Source organism: Molothrus aeneus, chromosome 9 (genome assembly GCF_037042795.1).
Source record: "Molothrus aeneus isolate 106 chromosome 9, BPBGC_Maene_1.0, whole genome shotgun sequence".
Lineage (NCBI taxonomy): Eukaryota > Metazoa > Chordata > Aves > Passeriformes > Icteridae > Molothrus > Molothrus aeneus.
The window spans coordinates 2,072,955-2,094,416 of NC_089654.1; positions in this window are offsets into that span (position 1 = coordinate 2,072,955).

The window sequence follows — 21,462 nt, forward strand, 5'->3', positions numbered from 1 at the left end:
CTTGAGGAAATGTTTGTAGTGCAACTGACATGGGCAATAAACAAATAAATGAATGCAAGGAACGGCGGCAAACACACAGCTGCACCCCCTGGAAGAGGGAAGAGCAGCACGGATAAAACGACGAGCCGAGATACCTGGAGAAACGTCCCCTTTGGGGCAGGAAATAAAGAATCATTGAATGGTTTGGGTTGAAGGACTTCAAAATCCAAGCCACCCTGCCATGGCAGGGACACCTTCCACTATCCCAGGCTGCTCCAGCCTGGCCTTGGGCACTGCCAGGGATCCAGGGGCAGCCCCAGCTGCTCTGGGCATCCTGTGCCAGGGTCTGCCCACCCTGCCAGGGAAGAATTTATTCCTGATTTCTAATCTACACCTAATCCCCTTCAGTTTAAAGACACTCTCCCTCCTTGTCCTATCACTATGCCCCTGTAAAAAGCTGTGTCGATGCCATGTGCACAAGCACACGACAAGCCCTGCATCCCGTAACCTGTAGCAGCACATCGAAATCTAGAATCACAGGATAAGTAAATTGGAAAAGACATCCAAGGTCATCAAATCCAACCATTTACCCAGCAGCACCAAGCCACGTCCCCAGGTGCCACCTCTGCTCCTGACCATCAGGAACCAAGCTACATCAGGTTGTGTTAGAAAAACTCAAACAAGGAATAAATTTTGGACCTGAGGTACTGCCCAGCAATCAACAAGCCCAAGAAGCCAAACACCAGGCCCACAACAAGACACACACGCTCCAGATTTACTCTTCATTAATTAACAATAATTGTGCAGGTGTAGATAATGTTTAAATAAATCTGGGCTGTAGAGACACAATGGCTTCAATAACCCACATCCGCGGTTACATTTTTAAGAATCCTACCAGAGCCACTCGTGTCCTGTAGCAGTAAATTCCAGGAGCTAACAGTTCCTCCAAGCATTCATACAATGTATTATTTACTATAATCATATCCCATTTCCTTGAAATGTGGTTTCTATCTGCTCTAATGGTTGATTTTCCTGACTTCTCCCAGGTGCTGGTGCCCACAGGAATTCCTCATCCCACTTTGTCAGGAATGGGAGCTGAGAGCTGAAATTTGCTCCTCCCAGCAGCACCTGCTGCCATCTCTGAGGGACATCAGCAAAACTCTTTCATTTGAGTTTAATAAATGAAATATAATTCTTCCTATGCAAAAACTGCACCAGCTTATCCTTGGCTTTTGTTCATTTAGGTGATTTATGAGCCTAATAATATTTATATTTGTATTCATATTTAATGAATTTTTAGTCAATATTCCTGACAATCCTGGTTTAGCCAAAGCAATCCAAACCCAAAGGATGCCTCTCAAAGCTGCCCTAATTGCTACCTTTTATTTCCATTGCTGAAGCAGCCTTTGCTACCTGAAAGTCAAGGATATTTTCTTTCCATCATGCTGAAGCTTCTGGACTTCTGCTGGAAAATCTTCCCTGGGTCCAAGTCAGAGGCAAAACTCAGCCAAATTCACACTTAGCAGTGGTCATTTTCGTATTACATTTTACTTTATTTTATTAGGTTCACCAGTGTAGGACACAAAGATTTAGCCAAGTGGTTTTTCAATATCCTAGCTAAACCACAGTTTAAAAATTTTTATTTCTAATGTAGCTGCATGTTTGAAAACTTCATATCTGAACTTTGTTACATAATACATTGTCAAATCAAGGTCGCAGCCAGAGCTCAGGCAGTAGCCAGCTGCATTTGGAGCTCCAAGGATTTCCAAGTCATGCCATTCCTGCACCCCATCACAAGGTCAACACTACAAATAGACTTTTTTTTTTTAAATAAACTAACCCCAGGAAATGAGTGAGGCAGTTGTCCTTGGACTTCCAAAGCCCCGGGATGCTGCTGGTGGCGAGGGAACCCACAGAACAGGTTTCACATTTTCCTGCACAACCAAAACTCATTGACTGCAGAGCCCTGGAGGCAGAGCCAGCTCCTGCTGGGGTTCCCAGTGCTTCCTGCCTGCTCTGCCTCCCCGCAGGAGCAACCCATGGGGAGTTGTTCCAGGATGTGGGAGCCAGACCCGACGCAGACCCCAGGGATCAGCAGCGGGGCGTTTCTGAACCAGCTGGGCTCGCGCTCACTCAGTGCCACGGGACAAAATGCTGAGGGAAAGAGAGGAAAAAAATCTCCCTTCAAAGTGCCAAGGGGGAAAGAGATGAAGAAAGGACCCCAAAATTCAGATTCTGTGATCATTGAATGTGAGTTAAAGCTACCAATTTAGATAGTCTGATGTTTGTCACCTTCTCAAACCTGTCTTTTGTGGATTAAATCTGTGTCCTCCTATCATAGAATCATGGAACTGTAAAGGTTGGAAAAACCTCTAAGTTCATCAAGCCCAGCCCCAGCTCCATGTTCACCATTAAACCACATCCTCCAGTGCCACATCCACACATTTTTTGGACACTTCCAGGCATGGTGGCTCCACCACTGCCCCGGCCAAGCCTCATCCATGAAGAAATTTCTCCTGCTACCTAATCTAACCTCCCTGGTGCAACATGAAGCTGTTTCCTCCCATCCTGTTATTTTGCTTTGGAATAAACCCTGGAGAAGAGGAGGATCCCCCTAGCTTGGCTTGTGGCATCCCAAAATTGGAGTGTGTGCTGCTGCGGGCTGGAGAAGGAAAGGACCCAAAGGACGAAGAGCTGAAGGCTCTGCTCTGCTAAAAGCATCAAAAACTCAGACTGCAAAACTGGGGCCAGGCTTGAAAAACATCCCTTTTTCCTTTTAGAGAACATGGAAAGAGAGCTGGAGTGTCAGTGCTGGAGTGTTGGGAAGAGGAGGAACACGTGTCAGATATAAATCCCAGCCCTGTGGTGGGAGTAACCTCGCTCTGACAGCAGCACAGGCAGATGCCAAGCGGGTCAGTCAGGAAACAGAACAAGTGGGATGGCTCTGGAATAGCTGGAGCACGCAATGGCCCTGGAGAAAAACACTATTCCTGTAGGGAATGACTCAGTGGGGCTTATTAATGGTGTATCCCCTCTGCAGGGATCAGGATATTGCTGATATATCCTCTCCAGTTGCTCTGCAGACAAATATTTCATTTCTATTCTGAAATTTAACTGTAAATACAGAGCCACATGAATGCAGAGGTCTCCCCTCCCTAGGCTGCTGTGCTTCCTTCACTCCCTGGCACATCCCTGTAACCCTCCCAGCAAATTGGGATCCCCACATGTTAAGAACATGTGGTCAGACCATTGGAAAATCCCCTTAAAAGGGGCACTTCTTTTATGATCCTGACCTTCAGGCCTGTGAGCAACACGATATACACTCCAGAAGGTTATTAGGTAGTTATAAGATGGTTTGGAATATTAAAATAGTTCAGAATAATAAAATAGTTTGGAAGCCTCACAGTTCCTGCCCAATTCTCCCCCTGTCCATAGCCTGTCCCTAACTGGTCGTGTGCAAACTGCACATCCAGAAACCCTCACAGGGATGGAGCAACTCCCAGGCCCTCACCAAGAAAGGAACTGAGGAATTCTTTGTGGCTCTCTGACCTCCAAGCAAAGGCTAAATTTACTCCTTTGGTATAAATCCAGAATAAAAATAGAGAAAATGAAAGTTTGCATGGGACTACTGCGTCTTGCTTTGCTGCAATTCTTGCCCTGCATTGTTTCCCAGTTCATGTGCTTTATTTTATTTTCTGATCTGACCCCTTTTCAATTTGCCTTAATTTGATTGTGGCCATCAGCACACGGGCCAAGTCTGAGGGCTTCATTTCCCCATGTTGATTTTCATGTTTAGTTTCCCATCCCTCTCATTATGCCTCTAAATATTTCCTCTGGAAGTTACAGTTTTGTGTTAGTTTTGGCTGCAGCTCTTGCTTCCCCAGAAAGTTTGATCTTTGCTCACTCCTGAGAGTTACAAGTTGCATACTGGATTAAACCAAGGCTAGCAACTCTAATTCGTGGATTTAGGGTGGAATTCTTGGATTTAGGGTGGAATTTTTCAGGTAGCAATTGATTCATGCATCTGGAAACTGCTCCTCTAAACCTTGTTTTCTTCTGTGTGGATGACAAATTATGTTATACATCAGAACTAAGAGTTCCTTGAACATATTTCATTAATTGGGAAGGTGCCTGTATAACTGTTCTTAGGTCTGCACTCTCACAAAAACCCATTTTCACAAGTATCACGTGCTAGGACCTATAAGACTCAAAACTCTGATACCTTAGGTTTGGCTTTTCTATTTTCCCATTCTGTGCTGCTTTAGTGTGTGGGGCTGGGCTCACATCAGGGGATGCTGAGCTCTGTGCACAGAGCAGGGACACAAAACAATTCCTGCTCCAGCTGGGCACCAAGGACAAATGATCCAAATCTCAGCCCCAGAGCACAAACCCCGTGGGCTGGAGAGAGAAAAACAAGCAGGGTGGGACTGCAGGGGCTAAAGCTGGGATGGGACAATGAACTGCAAGGTGCAAATGGAGCAGAACTGATCCCAGGGACAGAGCCCGTGCCCGGCCGTGCATTTTGGGGCCATTTTGGTTCATCTTGGGTGCAGCCCTGGCTGGGCTCTGGTGCTGCCCAAGGTGGATCCATGGAGGAGATGCTTGGAATAAATCCCTGCTTTATTCTGGAGCTCTGCCCAGCCTCTGCTCTGGGGCAGCCTGCACAAGGCACCAACTCCAAGTTTTATCTCCTAGAGCAACATCTGCCCACTTAATCAGTCATTGCCCTGCAGATTACAACCAGCAATGAAAATGGAAAAAACGCCTTGGTCCCCTCCCTGTGCAGCAAGTCTGCCTGTGAGAGCATTCTTTCCACAGCACCATCATCACCAGATAATATATTTAATATATTTAATGAAAGCCATCACGTGTGTGGTGTGGGATTTCAAAGTGAGCATTGTGCCCAGCTGCACAGCTCAGGACTGGGAAAACCTGATGTGAGCAGCAGGGCTGCAGCACAGAATCGCTGCTGTGGGCTCTGATTTTACACTGAATTTTGTCCTAAATATCCCAGGGATGATGGAAGGGAGAAAACAAACTCAGAGGCTTCAAACCCTCAGCATGGCAGGGCTGAAATGTTTAAGCAAGGGTTAAACACAGGCAGAGGCACAGGCCATGAGGAAGAGAGAGGCAGATGAAGGGCTTGGGGTGGATGCTGGAAGTTGATGGAAGGGCCTGAGGGTCGTGGTTTGCTGCCCCTGCAGGTCCCAGAGAGAGAAAAGTGGAAGACAAAGCCAAGAACTTTGGAGCTTTCTGGTATTCCTGTAAGAAATTTACAGGTATTTTCTTACCTGGCAGTTATTTGGGGCCTGGGCACAAGAACATCTCTTTGTCCTGGAAAAAAATCACTGTGTGTGGTTTAACCATGGTGTTAAAGCAAAAACCCATGATACAGGAAAAAGAATCACAGGATGGCACAATGATAGAATCCCACAACAGATCCCGTTTATCCCAGTGCGGGAAAGCTGCAGCCCTGCAGTTTGGGATTATTATAACCAGATGGCATTTTTTAACCTCTTGTCCAGCAGTCCTGGCAATTTCTAAGTCATGACCTTTTTATAATGCCATAATTACCTGGGAGAGAGCTTGTTTGTGAGCAGCTCACCTGGCACCCGTCAGAGTGTTCATCCTGTTCTTGCTGCACCACACCTGAGCTCTGGCCCTGCTTTCCTTTTTCCTTTCCCAGGCTGCAGGAAAGGCTGCTGCAGCCTCTTCCCCAGACTGTGATTCCAGCTCATCCCAGCTCCAGGCTGGGGAATTTTCCTTAGCTCAGCCCACCTCCCGTGTCCATAAAATACCTGGGATAACCCTTTGAGCAGCACAGCCCCCAGTTTAGTGGGAATTCTGTTAGAGACAGACGAGGTTCACCAGGAATGACCCCTAAAAATTGTGAGGGAGAAGCAAACTCCACAACCTGAAGGCATTCTTTGAGTCCCTCTGGTTCTGTCCTGAATCAAGACCACGTGCTTATTAAGCATTTTTTCATGGTTATGGGTGAAGAACAGGTCCATGCTGTGTAACAAAGGATACAAATTTTCAATTCCCACTTCTTGATGTCTTCATTGTTCCGCGGTTTTTCTCATTCAGAGACACATCTTAGCTACTAATGGGTACTTATAAGAACTATAGACCTAAAAGCAGGTACTGGAAAGAGCAAACATGATTAGGAAGGTGCTGTCAGTGAGATTATTGCTCAAATCAAAACACTGCTTACTTGCACTTCTTTAATTTTAGGATAATTTGAAAAATGTTTCTAAAAATAGCATTAAATGCCTTCTCTTGTTTATTTTAAAAAACTTGTTTTCAATTTCAGTGTCATTTTGTACCCTGCACTGGACTAAGGGCACATTTCCCTCAGCTGCAGATGCTCAGGAACCACACATGAACTCTGATTATATATGAGCAAGAGTTTTCCAGAGACTCATAATTTGGCTAAATTTGGATTTTCACAGGTGTTTCAAAGGACACATTCTTGGCCAGTGGGGCAAAACTTAACCAATCTCAGCTTCTCTCTTTTCTCAACAAAACAGCTTTGGTTTTTTGTTGTCTATAACCTCAGCTGGAGAAATGGCTGAACCTTTCAGCACAAATATCTCGGAGCCTGAAGTGAAAAATAGCTCGGAGCTTTCCAGCACAAATAGGGGAAAAAGAAACACTACCCAGCCTGCAAACCTGGATCTTATCATTGGGAAATGGCAGGCAGCCTTGGGAACAGGCACTGCTACGGGCAAGATTTGTCATAATTCTGATACTCTAATCTCTTTATCTTCCTGCTGCATCTCTGCTTTTATCTTCGTGTTGATGCCATGGAATTCATGGCATCAGTATTATTTATTTTTTCCCTTTTGCTTCATGCTGGAAATTGGAACGGCTTCATTTTTATGATTTGGGTAAAGGTGGTGTGCTGTCCTGGGCTCAGGGCTTGGGATGAGGGGTAATTATCCTTTCCCTGGCTGGGGGACCAGGTCCTGATGGAGCACAGAGCACTGAGAACCTTCTAAGGGCACGAGGGGACCAGGAGTGTCCCTGTCACCACCAGATGGGGTGGATGGAGGCATTTGTGGTGACAGGGAGGACGTGAGAGCCACCCATCTCTCCTGGCTCCTGGGAAACTGGATCTATCCCAGCTGTCCTGGCATGGGAATTCCTTGAGGTCCCTCATCTGAATGTCCCTGCCTTTGCTGAGCAGACACTTGAGTCACGATATTGCTGCTATAAATACGCCTGTCACCCCGAGCCTGGCTCCTGAGGACAGGGAATAACTCCTGCTAGACCTCCTGATATGGCTCGTGGAGCACTGGGGAAGGAGGCTGGCAGATCTTTGTCTCCCAGAGCACGCTCTCTAATTAGGCAGGGGAGGAGGCAGCGTTCCCTGGGAGCCATCCCCACGCACTTGGAATTCAAATCTCCCAGCTCCAGCACACAAACAAAGCTTGGGAAGAGCTGTCAGCAAGCAGGGAGAGCTGTGGTCTGACAGGTTCCACCAGCCTGGCGGGCTGAGGGATGAGCAGGCATGGAGGAGGTTGGTGAGGAGCGTCCCGGGGCCTTCAGCACCACCTGGGTCTCTCTGTCCCCATCTCCTGCTGTCCTGGGAAGTCCTTCCTGAAGTTGTGGTGATGCCTCAGGTTTTGGCTTTTCTATTTTCACATTCTGTGCTGCTTTAGTGTGTGGGGCTGGGCTCACATCAGGGGATGCTGAGCTCTGTGCACAGAGCAGGGACACAAAACAATTCCTGCTCCAGCTGGGCACCAAGGACAAATGATCCAATCTCAGCCCCAGAGCACAAACCCCGTGGGCTGGAGAGAGAAAAACAAGCAGGGTGGGACTGCAGGGGCTAAAGCTGGGATGGGACAATGAACTGCAAGGTGCAAATGGAGCAGAACTGATCCCAGGGACAGAGCCCGTGCCCGGCCGTGCATTTTGGGGCCATTTTGGTTCATCCTGGGTGCAGCCCTGGCTGGGCTCTGGTGCTGCCCAAGGTGCATCCATGGAGGAGATGCTTTGAATAAATCCCTGCTTTATTCTGGAGCTCTGCCCAGCCTGCACAAGGCATCAGGGGCGGGTTGGAGCTCCCATCACCATCATCCCAGGACACCCCTTTGCCCACTGGCTGCATCCCTCAGCAGCCAAATTTCCACACCTGGACACCGAGCTCTGCTTCCCTATCCAACATCACTTCAAATATAATCCCCAAAAGGGATTCTATGATTATATATTACTTTACTATAAGAGATTACATTATATTATACATTATTTTTGCTCAAGAAGGGCCAAAATCTGGGGTTTTTTTCTTCACGTACACCCTGCTCTGTGCTGGCATCACAGCCTCCCCATCCTCCTCCTCCTCTGCCCCAGCACATCTGGAATTCCTTTAGCAGCCAGGCTGCAACAGGATCCACACCAGAGCTGGGAACACCTTGAGCTGGTTATGGCCTCTGAAATTAGGCAGCCAATAAGGAGAATTTTCTTTTACGACCTTTTTAGGCATAGCTAATGTGCACCTAAATAAATGCTTGAATGACACAATCTGTAGGTAGTTACCTTTTCAATACATCCAGCTCAAGGGTTTGGAATTTCACCACTCATTAGGACCTAGAATTAAAGAAAAGTAAAGAAAATGCATATTAACTCCAAAAAAGATACTGTTTTGAATATCTCTATCTCGCAAGATCTGAGTGTAAATGTAGGATTTGCCTTACTCTGGGGGATGCTATCAGAGTGAACCAGTTACAGGCTATAAAAAAGTACCCAAATTTTTTTAAAAATCAACAAATTTGTCCTTTTTTGTCATTATTTTAAGACCACAGTGCTCTTTTGTTTTATGACAGCTTTTCCTGCATTTTTTGTATCCCTTCCCCTTAAACCCCCCCAAAAACTATCCCCTATAACACCACCACTCTGCTGTGACTATATGGGACACCCACTTTTCTCAGCTGGAATTATTCCTGCAGATTTTTAGCCCTCTAAACTATCCTGTGGGCAGGACTGCAAATTCCATGGAATCAGAGCCACTTCTAAGGAAAATGATAAATTTAACTACCAGTAACAGCAAGATCTGCCAGTGGAAAGGTTGGAATGCACCTGAATCTGTGATTTTTGTCATGGTACAAGCTAAATAAGAGAGATTTTCAGAGATTTTCCAGTTTGATGGAAAATATGAGATAAGAACATGCTCACTTTAAACTTAACATTTTTTTGACTGATCAAATAAATAAATATCCCTGAACTGGGAAAAAAAAAACCCAGCCATAGGAGAAAGTGGTTTTTACATCTGTATTCAAACCATTATTGTAAATTCTAAATTGCTTGGCCTACCTGCTAATTAAGCAGCTCATTTACAGGCTGGTTAAATAAATCCAAGCATGGCTGTGTGGGGTGAACCCAGGGGATGCAGCCACTTCCCTGCTCCTAAAAGAGGAATTTCTCTGAAAAATCAGCCAATGTCCCTGTCAGCCTTGATGGCAGATGGCACCTCTGGCCACGCTGTTCCAAAATGATTCCTGATTATTTGGGTGCTGTTTGAGCACTGCAGCTTGTGAGGGAGGAGAGAAGAGCAGAGAGAAGCCCCAGTTATTTCATTAGAGTTTAAAGGAAAGATGCGAGAAATGGATTTGTGAGGGATTCTCAAAATCTGACAGCAAACTCAGTCTTGTACATCTTTATCCAAACTCTGAGATAAAGTTACTAACTTAAGAAAGCCATAGGATAGAGATGAAATTGTTAAGAGAGAGATTGAACTAGAAACAAGTTTCAAAAGACAGCTTTTAGACTAGAAAGACTACTCTAAAAATAATAAACTAACTAAAATTTCAAGTTTTGTTTCTCTACATGATCAATTTTTATAATTATAGGGGAAAAAAGTATTTAAAAAGTTTTATTCTAATTCTTATCACTCCTCCTTTTAATCACTATTAATAAATTTTCCTTTTACCCTTTTAAAAATTTTAGCCTACTTTGCCTTTCTTCTAATCCTATCTCACAACAAAAAATAAATACTTTAGTAATTAACCACCACACTCTTAAATACATTCACCAAAAAATCTCAGAATGAATAAAATCTCAAATTACCAAACCAAAACCACTACAACAGCCTTACAAAAAGACTAGATATTTTAGAAAATTAAAACTATAAAAGATATATTCTAGCATGACCACATAAAGAAAAAATAGAAATAATGTTAAATAATAGTGTTAAATGATAGTGTTAAAAATAATGACAACATTGTGTAGCAAAAACCAATAAACTAAAATATATTTCTGAGGTATTGTAATGAGGAAATAGGTTGGGTTCTGATGGAATGGCCTTTGAGTTTTGCATCTCTTGTGTCTCACTATTCCTCGAGACTGAAAATGGAATGAAATCTTTTAATACACCTCTCAGTTGCCCCATCTCTGTAAAAGATAGGAAAACCAACAAAACATATATAGGAATAAACTGAAATTGTGTACCAGCTATAAAGTCTAAAATCTCAGAGCAGAGACCATAAAACTTTGCAGTTGGGATTTTTTCTTGCACTCCTCGAAATTTGCTGAAGAAATCCTTTGGAAGGCTGCAATGGGTGCTCTGGATTTTAAACAGGAAGCCAAAAAGTGAAATCTCCTCACCCCCATCCCTTCTCTGGAGCTTGGGATGGGAAATTCAGGTTTCATGACACTCACAAGGGCTGCTGAGAATGAATTTCACCAACTGGGAGGAAAGAACAAAAAGTTCTGGCTTTGAAGCTCAGAGCTGCTCTCTTAAGCAACATGGAGCTGCAAATCAGAGATTTCTTTTCTCTCCTAAATTGAGCCTCTACCCATTCTTTTCACTTGATAATTGACATCATAATCAGAATGCAATTTGGTAAATATTTCCAGATTATTTCCCAGCAGCACAACACGTATAGTCTAGACTTAATTTAAAAAAACAGAAAAATCCCAGCTGCTTTTCTTTTTCCATCATCAAGATGGAAATTTATCAGTTTGGCTCTGCCTTCTGATTCTTATCACAGATTTCTGCTCCACCACCTAACAAACAGCTGGATGTGGTAAAGAAATAGAACTTTTTTTCCCAGTTATTAATCGTGGAGATTGAAAAAAAAACAAAAAACAAGTGATGAAAATGCAAAGATCCTCCATGGCATTAAGGAGAAAACTGAGCCTTTCTAAGGAATCCTTAGTTAATAAGTGATGGAACTCATCTGAAGGTTTTCCATGTCTTTGTTGGAGCAAGGGGAAGTTGAAAGGAAAGTTGTACAAGGATAAGTTTGGACTAATGAGGTCAAAATCCACAGGGAGCCCTTTGGTGTATGGGTACCTTCAGCATTCCTGGGAAGGATTCCCTGTGAATGTTCCCAGATCCTGGGATCCTCAGCAGAGGGAGGAGGTGGAGCTGCTCCAGGAGCCAGGCTGGGAGAGCTGGGAATGCTCAGCTGGAGAAGGGAAGGATCCAGGGAGAGCTTCCAGTGGCTAAAGGGGCACCAGGAGAGCTGGAGAGGCACTGGGGACAAGGCCTGGAGGGACAGGACCCAGGGAATGGCTGGAAGCTGAAATAAGGTAGATTGAGATGGGATGTTGAAAGGAATTCCTGGCTGGGAGGGTGGGGAGGGGCTGGGATGGAATTCCCAGGGCAGCTGTGCCCTGGCAGTGCCCAAGGCCAGGCTGGCCATTGGGCTTTGGAGCAGCCTGGGACAGAGGGAGGTGTCCCTGCCATGGAATTTTAAAGGTCCTTTCCAACCCAAAGCAGGTCCCAGCTGTGTGCAGGCTCAGATGTCCTGCAGCCATGGGAGGATCCATTAATCCAGGACAACATCCCACATTTGGAGCTCCGAGGGAAGATCTGCTGAGCGTGGCCACCACAGGTACGGAGTGGCCTTGTGGCAACCATGAAACCCAGGGTGGCCGTGGGTTTGTGTCAATCCCCTCTTGAAAATCACCCGATTTCATGCTGTGAGCCACGAGTTGAGCAAGGCAGCGCTCTCCATCCCTTCCTGGGGGTGATTTTTATCCCAATCCAAACAGAAAGAAGGGATTGCTCCAGTGTGAGTCAGGAGGAGTGGGCAGCGTCCAGGGCCTGCCTCTGCCCTCCCTCAGCAAACAGCAAATTAATGTTCCTGCAGCGTGAGGAGCCGTGGGGACTTGCCCCAAAGCCTCCTGCAAATTGGCTGCTAATGATTCATCAAAGGAAGGAGCAATACGTGCGGTGGCTGATTCCTGATAGCTTATCAGTGAAACACCCGGGCACGGCAGAGTCTGTGTGTCTGTCCCCGTCAGCCCGATCGGGAACCACACGGGATTTGAAAAAGGGGAAAAGCAGAATGCTCTGTTTGCTCTCCTGGGTGGGTACAGCTCGTTGGAGTCGAGGGTTCTGCTTTTCTTTGATCATCTCATCACCAGTCCCCTCTCCGGTGTGCCAGCCCTCCCTGCCGCTGGCAGGGACAAGGCACAGACAAGATATCCAGCTCCATGGTCTGGAATTTCACCGCTCATTAGAACCTGCAGAAGTAAAGAAAAGTAAAGAAAATGCATATTAACCCCCCTCAAAAGAGACTTTTTGAATATCTCTGCAACTGAGAGATCTCAAGTCCATCTTTAGCTTGTCACAACTGTGCACCACTCCTAATTTATGCTGCACTGTAAATTTACAAGCCAGCCGTGTGTTTGTAGCTCAGACTTCAACCTTGTTTCTTTTTGCCCATAAAGATGGAGATTTTGCTGGTCGCACAGCCAGTGTGTGAAAATCTGTGTGTGCCAAACCAAGTTTTTTGCTAAAGAGAATTTTAAGGTAAAGAGCAGAGGAGAAGAGGCAGTCCAACTTCATTAATGTCGGAGTTTGTATAATCCACTGAATGTGTAAAGGACTATATAATTGCTAGGTGCTATTACCAGTCCTGACTGAGTAATTCCTGCATTCCTTGCAGTGGCTTGCAGGGAAAATGCCCTTTTGGAGCAGCAGCAATGGAAAGGTCTCCCAGCAGAGCCTTTGGTGGCTCTCCAGTGGCAATGACAATGGGGATGGGGCACAGAAGCACAGCCTCAGATCCATCAGAGCAGTGCCACAGCTCACAGCCCACATTGCAGCTGGCTCTGCTCTGGGCCTGGGCCCATGAAGGCATTTATTCTTTCATTTTTCTTATCTATCATTCAGCAATTAGGCAAGTTGTGATTGCATTTCTCTTGTGGGAAGAGTGGCTGGCAAAACAGAACCTGGAGCCAAAGGTGCTCAGGCAGCAAAGTGAAAATATTTTCCTTAATTCTGAACAGAACCAATTATGCCAGGCAAAAAAGAAGTATTCAATGGGAGAAAAAAATTAGCTTGTGCAAAGTAAATCCATTTTAAATAACTGTGTGAAAAAGAATAGTTCAAAGTCCTTATTTCTCTCTTGAGGATTCCATGGGATAAAAAGTTTAGCTTGTGCAAAGTAAATATATTTTAAATAACTGGATGAAAAAGAATAGTTTAAATCCTTATCTCTGTCTTAAGGGTATTGCCACAGAGATATCAACTTTATTTTATGTTGGTCAAATTGTACCAGTGTAAGCTCATTAATATTCATATCTATCAAGAGTAGAACCAGGGTCTTCCTCCTTGCACATCACTGATCTCAAAAAAACCCTCGATTACATTAACTACTCCTAGGCACCTTTGCACCCAGTTTGAAATTATTCTAAATTAGATTAAATTACCCCAGAGTTGGGATTTGCTTCCATCAGCCCTGACTTATGAGTCAAATTAGCTTGAACTTAGCAGTAGAACACTTTCTTTTTTTAATTTTTGGTGGATTTATTAGAATAGCAGTGTTATAATTTGGCCAACATAAAATGAATTTGATACCTCTGTGGCAAATCCTTAAGATAGACATAAGCACTTAAACTAATCTTTTTAATATAATTATTTAAAATATATTTACTTTGCACAAACTTAATTTTTTTCTTCCATAGAAGAATCTTTTTCACCCTTAAACGAGCAGGTTATCCTTAGTTTTATCCCAAAAGATTAAATTATGCAGCAAAGACATTGGAAAAAATTGAAGAAATGCATGGAAATGCTCAAAAGGGCCTTCAAAAATGTTTTTTTTTTTCCCTAGCCATTAAAGATGAGAAAATACAAACTGGCCCAAATATTTAAATAATTTTTGCTCTAATTGGGGAGACAGAGGTGTAGCCACACAATTAAACCCTGCCCTGACTTGCCCAGCAGCAACAATTCAGAAACTGAAAATGTGCTTTTTGGCACAGGAGTCAACCTTGGGTGCCCATGCAAACAGATGATTCACTTAAAAGGGATGCTTCCCAAACGTGTGTCCCCAAAGTGGAGTGACATTCCCAAATCCAGCCCTTCTAGGCAGCTGGAGAGGATTTGGGAACAGGAATTTGTCCCTGTGGTGTGGGAGGGAAACTTCGTGTAACTGGGATGAGATGTGGGACTCCAGGCAGCTCCTCAAAATGCTGTTTATTGTATATAAAATGCAATATATCGTATACAAAATGCAGTATATTGCATATACAAAATGCTGTATACACAAAATGCTGTATACTGTATACAAACTGCAGTATGTTGCATACAAAGTGCTGTTTATTGTACACAAAATGCAGCTTCTTGTAGAGAAGATTTTACAGCAGTCTCAGGTTGTGGGTAACAGAGCCATACCTAAAACTGCCAGCTACAGCTATAGACAAGCCTGAAGACACTTGAAATTTGGTAAAAATGCATTATATACTTTTCTTTGCTCAGCAAAGATAATATATATATAAATATATATAATACATATATATATGACAAATAGATCTATATATAATTATATATATAATGATGATTGATTAATACACAATGCACCAATCAATACCTTCACCATTACCTACAGCCTATCATAACTACTCCATTACCATATTATGGTCAATACTATCCAATCACATGAGTTAGTGTGGTACAGTTGCAGCTTAAAGTTGTTTTTCAGTTTTCTTGCAGTGGAAAATCCTTGGACCTTTTTTCTGCTTGCCACATCAGCATGTTTGTTTGCCTGTGGTATCTTTCTGCATTTCCTAAGACCTATTTCTGCCTGATAAAAACATCTTTTTGTTTGTGGTCAACATATCCTTTGCTCTAGCCATAAAACCGCCTTCCAACTCGACTCAACCTTTGCTTTTTTAGTTGTCCAGCAAGACTGGCTCAGCACTTCTCAATTTGCACATCTATTATCCTTCTGTATCAAAACCTGCTTCCATCTCTATTCTGCTCCCAGGTTCTACCTTCAGGGAGCTTTCTGCCAAGCACAGATCTCTGCAAAAATTTCTTGTCAAGCTTCCATCCTTCCCAACAAACTGGGAGGATGGACAGCAGGATATCAGATCCCTCTGGGGCTGCTCTTGGAGCTGGAATAAGAAGAATTTGTAGGAGGAACAGACACAACAGGGCAGGTGGAAACATGCCAGGATGGGTCAAGGAGGATATTGTGTCTGAAGGAGCCAGGAATGCAATACAATATAGAGCTTGGCAAGGCAGGGAGAAATTGTTTGGATTGAAATAAAAGATAAAAAAGACCAAAAGAAGGAAGATAGGAAACTATTGTAGCCCATCTGGAGGAGATCAGGAAGCAGCCAGGAATATTGATGCAGATGGAAAAGGCTCCTGGTGGCAAAGCTCTGCTGCCTGGGACGTGCTGGGGAGGGCTGGGGTGGTGCACCAGGCACGGGGCTCTCCTGCCTGCTGCATTTCACCTATTCCTTCATTTCTGAAACTTTTTGAAATGCTTATGACTTACAGCCAACATTTCTCCTGCTTTCTGCAGCTCCAGAGGCCACCAGCCCAGAGGGCATCAGGCTCTCCTCCTCTTCATCTTCCTCATCCCTGCTCTGAGGCCACCTCAGTGACCCAGATCCAGCTTAAAACAACCCCTTCTGGGTTAAACTTTAAAAACAAAGTGATTTCAATCCTGCTGAACTCCCCAGGATGGCTCAAAGGAGGTGGAAAAGGGAAGGAGCAGCCGAGGGTGGAGGTGGTGGGGCCACATTTCTGTGGGGCTGTGGATGGAGCTCCTTTAATCCCACTGAAAACACCACATGGCCAGAGGGACCAGCACTTTTCCAGAGGAGCAGGAGCCAGCAGGATTCCCCTCCCTGTTCCCTCCTGGACATCTGGAGGCAATATGGGAGGGGAGGTCAGCGGCCCCACACAGGGGGAAAAATTTCAAATAAAAATACTCAAATAAAACCCCAACATTTAAAGGGATGTAGCACAGAAGATGACATAATTTCATTAAAACTAAAATTGAAATGAAGGCTGCATTTGGAGCTTCAAAGGCCTGGCCCTGCTCTGTTTTGGGGAGGGAAAAAAGCCCCCCTGGGGTCACCTGCGTGCTGTGGTCAGGTTGGCCAGGGCTGCAGTGCTGCAGGTGCCAGAGGCTCCCACGGGTTCCTGGCTCCTCTGCTGGGACTGGGATGGACTGGGATGGACTGGGGGGGTTCTGAGTCCTGGACAAACAGCTGTGGCACTGAGCTGGCCAAAGGCCACCACCTGGGCAGGAACTGGGTGGGGATGGCTGCCCTGGATCCCTGGGGGTGTCCAAGGCTGGGTTGGACGGGTTGGAAGCAGCCTGGGACAGTGGGAGGTGTCCCTGCCATGGCAGGGGTGGAATGGGATGGGGTTTCAGGTCCTTTCCAACCCAAACTTGCCCTGGCCCAGCCTGAGGCCGTTCTCTCTCCTCCTGTCCAGAGCCCAACATGGTGACATTTTCAGTCTTCTTTAATTCTTTTACTGAGGAAAAAGTCAAAACAGAGCTGGTTCAAGTGGGATCATAAAGAACTTCCAGGTTGGGAAAGGCCTTTAAGACCATTCCCAGCACTGCCAAGGCCACCTCGTGTCCCCAAGTGCCACATCCACAGGGATTTTAAACCCCTCCAGGGATGGGCATTCCTGAGCAGCTGTGCCAGGGCTGGAGAATCCTTTCTGTGAAGAAATATTCCCAAATATCCAATCTAAACGTCCCCTGGCCCAGCCTGGGGCCGTTCCCTCTGCTCCTGTCCCTGTTCCCTGGAGCAGAGCCCGACCCCCCCGGCTGTGCCCTCCTGGCAGGGGCTGTGCAGAGCCACAAGGGCCCCCTGAGCCTCCTTTGCTCCAGGCTGAGCCCCTGCCCAGCTGCCTCAGGGATTCTGCAGCCCCTGCCCGGCTCCCTCAGGGATTCTGCAGCCCCTTCCCAGCTCCCTCAGGGATTCTGCAGCCCCTGCCCAGCTGCCTCAGGGATTCTGCAGCCCCTGCCCAGCTCCCTCAGGGATTCTGCAGCCCCTGCCCAGCTCCCTCAGGGATTCTGCAGCCCCTGCCCGGCTCCCTCAGGGATTCTGCAGCCCCTGCCCGGCTCCCTCAGGGACTCTGCAGCCCCTGCCCGGCTCCCTCAGGGATTCTGCAGCCCCTGCCCAGCTCCCTCAGGGATTCTGCAGCCCCTGCCCGGCTCCCTCAGGGATTCTGCAGCCCCTGCCCGGCTCCCTCAGGGATTCTCCAGCCCCTTCCCAGCTCCCTCATAGCAGCTCCTCCCCATCCCCTCCATGGATATGGCAAAACCCATCCTGCAGAGACACTGGAAACCAGCACCATCAAAAAAAGTGCCTGAGTCACCCCTGGGACATCTCCTGACCCAACCCTGAGGTGACAGCGAGAATTGTCACTTATAAATTCATCTATCCAACATTCAGACAAATTGGTTCCATTTTCAGATGGAAAAAACCCCACAAGCTTTAAATGATGGAAACAATCTGATTTAACCATGGGAAGGCAGCAAAGCTGTGGATGTGCTTCCCATCAGAATCGGCTCAGGCCCTCTCCAAAAAAACCCAGAAATTCCCAAAATTGAAAACACTCAGCTCTGAGTGGAGTGAGGTGAACAGATAAAAACAGGGAGAGCATCCAGAAGGAGACAGCCCAGGGAGAGGGGTTTGTGTTTGGGAACCAGGCTGGTGGTGCAGTAAGGCAGGAAAATCATAAAGAAAGGCTCCATAAAATCAAGCCTGGCCGAATTTTAGATACCAAAAGTTTAAACTTTCTATGCTAACAAACTTCAGCCTCAAAAAAAGCACTACATTTATCTTAAAACTACAGAAAAAACTTCTAAAATTAATTAATAACACTAAAATTATAAGTTTAATAAAAAGTTTAATAATAAGTTTAATTAAAATTGTGTAATATCACTAAATAGAAAACTTTTAAAGTTTTAGAATATAACAATATATATAAAACTAAGAGAAAAGTTTTAAGAGAATAATTTATTTTCTTCTTTACTTTTTTCTTCATGAGTTTAAGTAGTATTTTGTAATTAAATAAAAAAGTCCACATTGCAGACTTTAAGTAATTAATTATTAAGTTAAAAGTAAAAATAATTTAAATATAATTTCTTAATTAAGTAGTTTAACCTTAGAAGTGCTACATAAATATATATAAATATAAGTAACTATATATAAATAAAATATTATTATATAAATATAGATTTTAAATCTATAACATTTTATAACTTTTTAGTAAAATACTGTAAACCTCACAACTTATAAATAAAAAATAATAAATCTTACACCTATATAAACTGTTTTTACATCATTAGATAATTTTCATTTTTCTGTCTCTCACAAACAACTTTTCCTGCATGCACACACCAAGAGTTTGAGTGACCAATTAATATAAAATAACAACTTATTACTAACCAATAAAAGTAACTGGCAAGAAAGCTGCTAACTAATTAGAGTCACACATGAGGTCTGTAAAATTGTATAAAAAGAGTTATGTGAATGAAGAGTTGTGGAGTTTTGGGATTGTTTTGCTAGGGTCAGGATTAAATGCACGAGACGGTTCCAATAAAGAAGAGGCTTTTTTCCAACCTTAAAGAAAATAGAGTTTGTGTGATTTATTCCCATAGGCTGGCACAAAATGGCCAAAATTTGGGCAAAACCATCTGGGACAAGCCTCGGGGACAGGGAGGTTTGGAATATTTATAATTTTGGAGAAAAGCAGGATGAGGTGGTGCTTACAAAAGGTGGGGCTTGGCCTTCCTGAGCCATGGGGGAACCGAACCTCAACTCCCATGGTCCAGTCCTTCATTCTTGGGTTTCCAGGGTGCTGGCAATAATTAAATAATAAAGAAATAAATTTTAAAAATTTACACAGAAATAAAAAAATACTCAAATAAAATCATAATAACAAATAAAAAAACATACCCACAAAAAAATCACACATAAAATAATTATAAACAGAAATGAAATAAAACAATACAAATAATTTCTTAAAAATCACACAGATAAAATTATACATACAATACAATTATATAATACACCCAAAAAATCACAGAGATAAAAAATTATACACAGAACTAAAGCAAAAACATACAAATAATAAAAAAATCACACAGATAAAATTATATATAGAAAAAAAATAAAATTGTACACACAAAGTCACACACAGAAATAAAACCATGCAAATAATTAAAAAATCACATAGATAAAATTATACTTACAAATACACTAAAATCATAACCCAAAAAAATCACACTCAGAAATAAAAGAAATCATGCAAATAATAAAAAAATCACACAGATTAAATTATACGTACAAATAAAATAAAATCATACACACAGATAAAAAATTATATGTACAAATAAAATCATACATACCAAAAAACACACAGATAACAAACTTATACACAGAAATAAAGTAAAATTATACAAATAATAATAAAAAAATCACACAGATAAAATTATACATACAATAAAAATCACACAGATAAAAACATTATACACAGAAATAAAGCAAAATGATACAAATAACAAAAATTCACACAGCTCCTGAGGAAGCTGGGAAGGGGCTCAGCTTGGAGAAAAGGGGGATTAGGGGGGACCTTGTGGCTCTGCACAGCTCCTGACAGGAGGGGACAGCTGAGAGCCTGAGCTGGGCCTGAGCTGGGCCTGAGCCTGGGCCTGAGCCCGGGCCTGAGCCCGGGCCTGAGCCCGGGCCTGAGCCCGGGCCTGAGCTCTGGCACTGTCAGCCCTGGGCTGGCAGGATGGATCCAGCCCTGCAGTTGCTGCCTGGCCCTCTGGAAAATCCCAAATCTGAGTCCCTCAGGCTCCCCTGCTTTACAAACTGCCTGTGGGACAAAACCAGGCTCCCCTCCAAGGCTGGGCTTTAGCAGTCCTGGCTCAAGCAGCGCTGCCAGAGCTCACAGGGAGCATTGCCTGGTTAAGCAGAGATTAAACCTTGATGAGGAGCCTCTGCTCTTCTGTTCCCAGCAGCAGCAAGGCAAAAACTTCAATCAATGCTCACAAGGGTGACAGAAACCTCCGGGGAGGTGCAAAGCTCCAGCATTGGTTTAGAAAGTGAAAATTTGGAGATTAAAAAAAAAATAGCCATTAACGGCAACGAAATTTGCATTTCCATGCAAACCATCGCTTAACCCGATTTGCAAATGATCTGCACCCCCTCTGCTGGGCTGCTCCTGATGTGCAAACCCTCACCCAAAGGCAGATTTCCAGGAGATCTTGGCCTGCCAAGCACCTGGAGCTGTGCCCCATCTGTGTCAGGGGTTGTTGTGCGCCCACACCACAGAACAAAGGATCAGGGAAATGAGAACAGATCCCTAAAATCAGAGGAAAGCTGGAAAGGGTTGGCTTTGCTGGGTACAAAACCTGCAAGATTAAAGGCAGTAAAAATCCCATAGGTTATTCTGCATAAACCCATTTTCTGCTGTTTTCCACGTCCACGAGGAATAAAAGTAGAAATCAGTTCAATTCCCAGCAAGAGGGATTTCTGTCAGATATTAGGAAAAAACAGGTAATTATGCTCAGGCTGTCAGATACCTCAGAGTCTCCCTCTAAAAGCCACCAGTGTGGGATGGAGAAAAACAGAATGGACATGGAAAAGAGAGCAGTTCTTTCAGGGCAGTGTTTCCCTAACAAAACCTTCCCATTTTAATTGAAATTCAAAGCCAAATTTTTAATTTTGCTTTAAAGATTACGAGTTAAAAATGGATAAAAATTAAATTAAAACCAGGTTTTGCTGAATTGCTTGTACTAGTGACCTAGTGGAAGTATAAAGTGGAATTTCCACTGGAAGATATATTTATCAATTGACTTTACCAAGTGAAGAAAAAAAACCCTAAACCCCAAAAAATCCTGTAAATCTCACCCAAATTAAATTCCACTCTGCTCCCCACATCTCATTTGCCCAAAGTGCTGTCCCTGGGGTGTCAGTGGCATCACCTGGTGTCACCACATGGGACCCCACTGTCCCCACTCCACCCCAGACCCAGCATTTCCTCACTGCTGCCTTGTTCTTGGCTTTGCTCCAAATTATCCCAGCCACAACACCTTAAAAACAAATTCTCAACCTGTTTCTTCCCCATGTTTTGAATATTCATGCTTTCCCCCCCCCTTTATTTAAATCCAATAACCTTTTGGGGCTTTTCCCCCTGTATTTAAATCCCCCCTGTATTTACCTTTTGGCTTCCCTCCCCCCATTTAAATCCAATTACCTTTT